The 8,662-nt window shown below is 45.3% G+C and overlaps 1 pseudogene; it reads right to left on the bottom strand.

Moving 5' to 3' along the window:
• Window positions 1-330: 330 nt before the first annotated feature.
• LOC120971057 (putative F-box/LRR-repeat protein At3g58880) lies at window positions 331-3,822 on the bottom strand (annotated as a pseudogene).
• Between the last annotated feature and the right edge of the window lie 4,840 nt (window positions 3,823-8,662).

Below are 8,662 nucleotides of genomic sequence, written 5' to 3' on the forward strand. Positions count from 1 at the left end.
CCGGGACTAATGTGAATATTGCCCTGTGACCAAAGCCCAGTTTTCTACTAGTGGATAGCGCAGCAGGAGAAATAACCCTCTTAAATACAGGTTGAAATAAGGCATGATGAGAAAGGAAGGAAAAGGAACATGATAGACATAGATTAGCTTTTTTCCCTCTCTAAAAGAGGGGCTGACAAAGGCACAAAGTCATGAATAGTAACCAAAAAGTCACTACAGAAACATTACATGAATGAATAAACTTCTCCCAGCTACACTAAAATGCTGCAGATTGCAGACTATCAAATATTATTCAGTAGTAGTACTACATAAGATGGGAAAAGGATTGGTTTACTCACTATGAAGGGGAGCAGCCAAGACGTTGACCGCCTTACCAAAACGCTTTGACGTGAGCTGTGCCCATTCACAGATCCCCGGTGAAATTTCTTCGAGGCCAGTATTAAACCTAGAACAATCCCCCGGCCATATCGTGTCTCTCATCCTTGGTTCTATTATCAGCTGTTCAAGAACAGAAGCACTTCCCAAGATACAGCATGCCAACTCAATCTGAGCCGTGTAACAGCGAAACCCGCTCATGAAGACCGTCTTGATATGAGATGATCATGGTGGCGCATACCCGCCACCTCACCGCTGGAGAAACTACTTGATATCGCACAGAGCATCTGCATTGGAAGCTTGCAATCATTGGTGAAACTAATAAAAATACAGTTTTGTTCTTGAAGGTCTTTATATTAATCGTTTTAAATAAATAAAATTTCACTCACATGCAAGTGCAACGTCTCCAGTCCGGGTGCAACATCCAAACAATTGGCCAATTGAAGAACTCCATTATCACCATTTGGGTCGTTAGAGCTGACAATTAATTGACAAGTCATATGCCTCAAATGCAAAAACATTCCCTGTTGTCTTGTTGGCAGCTTCTGCAACTGAAACATGACCCAAACGAATAAGATGACGCTGACAGTAACACCAACTTTGAAGAACTATGAGGTGAACAAAATAAAAGAAAGACCAGCTAACCTGTGCATATTTTGATATGAAAGCTTGCAGATGTAATGTCTTCACTGGCAAAATGCTTGGAACTGCAGTGAATGCATGTGCCAGTGCTTTAGTGCCATTAAACTTCATTGTTGCCTTCTCTAGTTTCGAGCAACCATGAAGGACTATAGGGATCACTCGCCCTTTGTACTCAAAATGAGCAAGATCAGTAGCATGAAACTCAACCATCTGGATGTCCATTCCGGCAATCAGCAAATGTTGAAGTTTATCGAGTTTGTGTGGTATGATTAAGTTGTCCACACCATAGCACCCGATGATCTCTAAGTCCTCAAGTACTGAACATTTTGCTAGCAAGCCTGGAAAATCTCCTAATATCTTCATAAATTCCAGAACAAGCCTTCTGAGTATTGTAAAGCCAGATATTACTGAGTTTGGCTTTATAGAAACACTAGCGAGAAATAAGGACTGCACAAATCAGCAACCTTGTGAATCTAAGGCCTCCAGAGGGAAGTGGTGAGCTTCTTCTAATGGCCAATCAATTATTATCAGATCAAAATGTATTATCTTTGCCTTCCATGAAGTGGCAAACGAAATCCACCTGTCAAGATGATGAGCGTCTTCTTTGGGCAGGCGACACCGGATGCTAAACTTATTAACTCAGTACTGACTAGTATGCCGATGTTCCTACTGTCGTTCTTCGAAATTCTGAAAGGAGTTCGCAAGCGACTTGATTTCTTTAGATCCCGCTTCTTTTGGCAGTCTGATGAGGCCAAGCGGAAATACCGTCTCGCGCGATGGGATATCATTTGCCGACCTAAAGACAAAGGGGGTCTCGGTATTGAAAACTTAGAAATCAAGAACAAATGTCTTATGAGCAAATGGCTCTACAGACTAGAGACTGAGCCGGAGGGCATATGGTCTCAACTCTTGTGAAATAAGTATCTGCACTCGAAAACACTAGCCCAGGTTACCATGAGACCGACTGACTCGCCGTTCTGGAAGGGACTTATGCGCACGAAGAACCTGTTCTTTCGTAGGGTCAAATTCTTGGTTGGCAATGGAATGTCAACAAGATTTTGGGAGGACACGTGGCTAGGAGAGACGCCCTTGGCCATCCAATATCCTACACTCTATAATATTGTGCAACGTAAGGAGGATTACGTGGGTACCGTCCTTCAAACAATTCCCTTGAACATCCAATTCAGACGTGTATTAGTTGGTGAGAGATGGACCGCCTGGATGCACCTGGTTCAGAGATCGATAGAAGTTCAACTCTCCGATCAGCCGGATTCAATACAATGGAAATTAACTACGAATGGGAGGTTTACGGTGAAATCTTTTTATATGGATCTCATTAACTCTGGCCCCCTATCAAGGTCGCTGCACATTTGGAAAGTTAAGATTCCTTTGCGTATTAAAATCTTCATGTGGTTTGTTCACAAGCAAGTGATACTCACAAAGGACAACTTAATTAAGAGGCGATGGGTAGGCTCTTTGCGGTGCTGTTTTTGTGATCATGACAAAACAATACTGAATGCCCAATTGCTAAGTTACTTTGGAGAACGATTCATATAGCTTTTAATATTAATCCTCCAGTTGATATTGCGTCTTTGTTTGGGACGTGGTTAGCTGGGGTTTATCAGATTACTGCGGCTCGTATTCGGATTGGAATATGTGCGCTATTATGGGCTATATGGAACTGCAGGAATGATATAATTTTTAACAGACAACACACTTTAACTTTTTTGCAGGTTATCTTCAGAGCCACATCTTGGATCCGTACGTGGTCCTTACTCACTCCTATGGACTCCAGGGAGCCTTTGGTTACTGGGTGCAACCAATGGGAGATGGTAGCTCGGGTTATCTTCAACCGATTCGGATGGCGCTCGCATAACAGGATAGGAGTCTAGAGAGCTTATCCTTTTTATCTTCATTGTGCCGGTTGACATGGTTCACATGTATTTTTCCTTTTTTTGATACTTTATTCTGCTCTGTTTTGTGAGCTGTAAGACTTTTATGACGATTCTGGATTGTTGATAAGATGGCCGCATGCATCATCATGATGCAGAGGCCGGGGGCATGCCTCCATTTCCAAAAAAAATCCCACTGTGCTGTTGAATAACCGAATTTACAGTCTCAATAAACTTTGTTCGTTTCATTTTGGTAGTATCCTGACCAGCGAACTCGTCATCGTTGTCAGAATCCGGATCATTGGGACCATCAAAACATATATCACAGTGGAATGTCCAGAGCATTCTCCAACTTGTTGAAACAATGCTTGTCCTCACAGCCTCTTTCAGTGGAAGCAGTGACATTATAACGGATTGAACCTCCTGCAACAAGAAAGGAGTTGAATTTGTGGGCAGGTTGAATTTCTGCTAGAACTAACTGCCACTGGTAGACACAATGAGGTGAAAAAGAGATCTTTTTCAGAAAGTTGATTCATATTCATCATGATAAAAAGTTAAACAAGATGGCCTAAAACATCGAGCCTCGCTTAAAATGATTCATGAAGTGGGCAATAGTTGAAGCCCCTGGGCAACAACTCAAATAGAGCACCAATATATTTTTGCTCTAGAGGTTCAGATCCGTGGAGAACACAACAAGCACCACACCAAAAATCAGTTATTTCAGCAAACACTTTATTTCCCTTGCTGTAATGGAAGGGGGGAACAGAGGAACTGAACTGAACTGACGGAATGGAAGTTACCAGCCACTTACCACGGGCAGGTTCTCCATCCGGAAGGACGGCGTGTCGGCGGCGCAGTGGTGGTGCTCCAACCTGCCCAGCTTTCCCGTCGCCGCCGCCGCCGCCTCTTCCATGGGCTGCTGCAGGGAGTGAGGATCCACGGGTTAATAGCGAAATAGGAACTCCGCATCCGCACTCGGTCGATCTGCCAGAAACACCTCACTAGTAGAAAACTGGGCTTTGGTCATAGGGCAATATTCACATTAGTCCCGGTTCAGTCACGAACCGGGACTAATGTGAGCATTGGTCCCGGTTCGTGCGGCCAGGGGCCTGCCGGGCCTCGTGGGGGCATTGGTCCCGGTTCGTCCGTCCCCTTTGGTCCCGGTTGGTGGGACAAACCGGGACCAACGGCCTCGCTCCTGGCCCACCACCATTGGTCCCGGTTGGTGGCTTGAACCGGGACCAGAGGCTCACCCTTTAGTCCTGGTTCATACCACAAACCGGGACTAAAGGGTTGGTCCTAGTTGCGGTCAGAGTTTAGTCCCACCTCGCCAACCGAAGGGCGCTCACACCAGTTTATAAGCCCGTCCCTCTCTGCCTTGTTGAGCTCCTCCCAAAGTGAAAATAGATGCCCTTATACAGGGAATTTGACCTAAATTCAGAGTAAATTCTTTGAATTTCATAGAAATTTATTATGAATTTAGGTTGAATTTTCTCTATAGGCGCATCTATGTTCATTTTTTTATAGTAAATAAAATAAACAAACCTTAATAAACTAAATAAAAATAAATAAACCTTAATAAAATTAAATAAAATAAAGTATAGTAAATAAAATAAATAAACCTTAATAAAATAAATAAAGCAAAAGAAATAAAGTAAAATACATAAGTAATTAGAAACAAAATGGAATAAAATAAATAAGTTTTTTGTTGTAAGTAGAAACAAAACAAAATAAATAAAGCAAAAGAGAAAACAAAAAACAGGGAAAAAAATTATGCCACCTACTAGGCTACCACGGCCTGAATACGACTTGAAACCCATCCATGGGCCAGGATTCAGGCCCGCAGAAGGCCCAGTAGGCCCCACAGGCAAAGGAAGGGTTAGGCCCGAAAGCCTGTAGTTGAGAGGAGCTCGAGAGGGTGGGCGCAGCAGCGCTTATAAACCACTCTCGAGCTCTCTCAACTAGCGAGGTGGGACTAAAATTTTGACGCGGGCAGCACAAGGCCTTTGGTCCCGGTTGGTGCCACCAACCGGGACTAAAGGGGGGCATGCGTACCGGTTCGTGGCACCAACCGGGACCAATGCCCCCCTTTAGTCCCGGTTGGTGCCACCGACCGGGACCAATGTGTTTCCTATATATATCCCATCGCCACAGCAGAGCACTCCACAGTACTCTGTTTTTCTGGCCGGCGAGGGGAGGGCATTTGGGTGCTCTAGCTCACCTCCTATGCACATGAGGTGTTCGATGAAATGTCTGAGCCACACTAGTTAATCTTTCTCCTCTCGAAACTCGACCTCCGAGCTCCATTTTTCCCGAGATTTGTCTAGGTTTAGCGGTCCGTCACGTCCCGTCCCAGTCTTCACCGCCGTCGATCGCCCGCGCCGATCTCGTCGCCAGCACCACCGTGGTGAGCCTCTTGTTCTTATCTTCTTTCTGAAAGAAAAAAAGTTCTTACTTTAGATAGATACTTGTCTAATTTTGTTACTTTTATTATTCCTTCTTATTACATAGTGCGATGGTTTTGGTATCCGCCCCCGTCGACCCTCGTCCTGTCTATGATTCGGATGTGGTATATATTATCTTTTTATAACTATTTGGTTCATTTATTTTTTATGAAAAATATGCCGACCAATGTGACATAGATTTTATTTATCTAGGAGGTGGTTGAACCGGAAATTCCAACCGACCCTATTGTCGAGAGGTTAAATTTAGTTGAAGAAGAAAACAATTACTTGAAGGAAAAAATAAAAAAAATTGAGAAGGAGAAGATGATATTGGAGTTGCATGTTGCGGATGTCGTCGATGATCACAAGATCAAGATGGATGCAATGCGCTTGAAGATTAGAAAGATTAGAAAATATGCCATTCATATCGAGGCTTGGTATCATTATGCCGTTGGATCAATTGTTACCTTGGTTGCGATTATGATCGCATTTGTTTTCGCATTGAAATGTTTTACATAGTTTCAATGTATGGTTTAATTAATTAGATGCTCTGGAGAGCTATATATATGTTGTTAGATGAGAACTATGTATGTACTTTGGTTTTAATGTGATGATGAACTTCTATTAATTTGGTCACTTAATTATCTGTTCATGATGTTCTGTAATGGTTTTTGACACACTTAATTATATATAATGCACGCAGATGAACCGGCAATGGATGTACGGTGACTGACACACCTCCGAGTACATTAAGGGCGTGCATGATTTTCTCGAAGTGGCTGAGGCAAACAAGCAGAATGGTTTTATGTGTTGTCCATGCCCTACATGTGGGAATACGAAGTCTTACTCTGACCGGAAAATCCTTCACACCCACCTGCTTTACAAGGGTTTCATGCCACACTATAATGTTTGGACGAGGCACGGAGAAATAGGGGTTATGATGGAAGACGGCGAAGAAGAAGAGGACGATGACAACTATGTGCCCCCTGAATACGGTGATGCTGCAACGGGGGAAGCTGCTGAAGATCAAGAGGAACCAGACGATGTGCCCAATGATGCTGCAAGGGGGGAAGCTGCTGAAGATCAAGAGGAACCAGTGCCTGATGACGATGATCTCCGCCGGGTCATTGTCGATGCAAGGACGCAATGCGAAAGTCAAAAGGAGAAGCTGAAGTTCGATCGCATGTTAGAGGATCACAAAAAAGGGTTGTACCCCAATTGCGAAGATGGCAACACAAAGCTCGGTACCGTACTGGAATTGCTGCAGTGGAAGGCAGAGAATGCTGCGCCTGACAAAGGATTTGAGAAGCTATTGAAAATATTGAAGAAGAAGCTTCCAAAGGATAACGAATTGCCCGACAGTACATACGTAGCAAAGAAGGTCGTATGCCCTCTAGGATTGGAGGTGCAGAAGATACATGCATGCCCTAATGACTGCATCCTCTACCACGGTGCGTAAAAGGATCTGAACGCATGCCCGTTATGCGGTGCATTGCGGTATAAGATCAGACGAGATGACCCTGGTGATGTTGACGGCGAGCCCCCCAGGAAGAGGGTTCCTGCGAAGGTGATGTGGTATGCTCCTACAATACCATGGTTGAAACGTCTGTTCAGAAACGAAGAGCATGCCAAGTTGATGCGATGGCACAGTGAGGACCGTAAGAAAGACGGGAAGTTGAGAGCACCCGCTGACGGGTTGCACTGGAGAAAAATCGAGAGAAAGTACTGGGCTGAGTTTGCAGCTGACCCAAGGAACGTATGGTTTGGTTTAAGCGCGGATGGCATTAATCCTTTCGGGGAGCAGAGCAGCAATCACAGCACCTGGCCCGTGACTCTATGTATGTATAACCTTCCTCCTTGGATGTGCATGAAGCGGAAGTTCATTATGATGCCAGTTCTCATCCAAGGCCCTAAGCAACCCGGCAACGACATTGATGTGTACCTAAGGCCATTAGTTGAAGAACTTTTACAGCCGTGGAATGGAAACAGTGTACGTACTGTTGGAAATATGCCCTAGAGGCAATAATAAATGGTTATTATTATATTTCTTTGTTCATGATAATTGTCTATTGTTCATGCTGTAATTGTGTTATCCGGAAATCGTAATACATGTGTGAATACATAGACCACAACGTGTCCCTAGTAAGCCTCTAGTTGACTAGCTCGTTGATCAACAGATAGTCATGGTTTCCTCACTATGGACATTGGATGTCATTGATAACGGGATCACATCATTAGGAGAATGATGTGATGGACAAGACCCAATCCTAAGCATAGCATAAAAGATCGTGTAGTTCGTTTGCTAGAGCTTTTCCAATGTCAAGTATCTTTTCCTTAGACCATGAGATCGTGTAACTCCCGGATGCCGTAGGAGTGCTTTGGGTGTACCCAACGTCACAACGTAACTGGGTGACTATAAAGGTACACTACGGGTATCTCCGAAAGTGTCTGTTGAGTTGGCACGGATCGAGACTGGGATTTGTCACTCCGTATGACGGAGAGGTATCTCTGGGCCCACTCGGTAATGCATCATCATAATGAGCTCAATGTGACTAAGGAGTTAGCCACGGGATCATGCATTACGGTACGAGTAAAGAGACTTGACGGTAACGAGATTGAACAAGGTATTGGGATACCGACGATCGAATCTCGGGCAAGTAACATACCGTTTGACAAAGGGAATTGTATACGGGATTGCTTGAATCCTCGACATCGTGGTTCATCCGATGAGATCATCGTGGAACATGTGGGAGCCAACATGGGTATCCAGATCCCGCTGTTGGTTATTGACCGGAGAGGCGTCTCGGTCATGTCTGCATGTCTCCCGAACCCGTAGGGTCTACACACTTAAGGTTCGGTGATGCTAGGGTTGTAGAGATACTAGTATGCGGAAACCCGAAAGTTGTTCGGAGTCCCGGATGAGATCCCGGACGTCACGAGGAGTTTCGGAATGGTCCGGAGGTGAAGAATTATATATAGGAAGTCCAGTTTCGGCCACCGGGAAAGTTTCGGGGGTTATCGGTATTGTACCGGGACCACCGGAAGGGTCCCGGGGTTCCACCGGGTGGGGCCACCTATCCCGGAGGGCCCCATGGGCTGAAGTGGGAAGAGAACCAGCCCTTAGTGGGCTGGGGCGCCCCCCATGGGCCATCCCCCTGCGCCTAGGGTTGGAAACCCTGGGGGTGGGGGGCGCCCCACTTGACTTGGGGGGAAGTTTCCCCCCTGGACACCCCCCCTTGTAGATGGGTTCCAGGGCCGGCGCCCCCCCTCCAGGGGCCTATATAAAGGGGGGGGGGAGGGAGGGCTGCT

Source organism: Aegilops tauschii, chromosome 7 (genome assembly GCF_002575655.3).
Source record: "Aegilops tauschii subsp. strangulata cultivar AL8/78 chromosome 7, Aet v6.0, whole genome shotgun sequence".
NCBI classification, from domain to species: Eukaryota; Viridiplantae; Streptophyta; class Magnoliopsida; order Poales; family Poaceae; genus Aegilops; species Aegilops tauschii.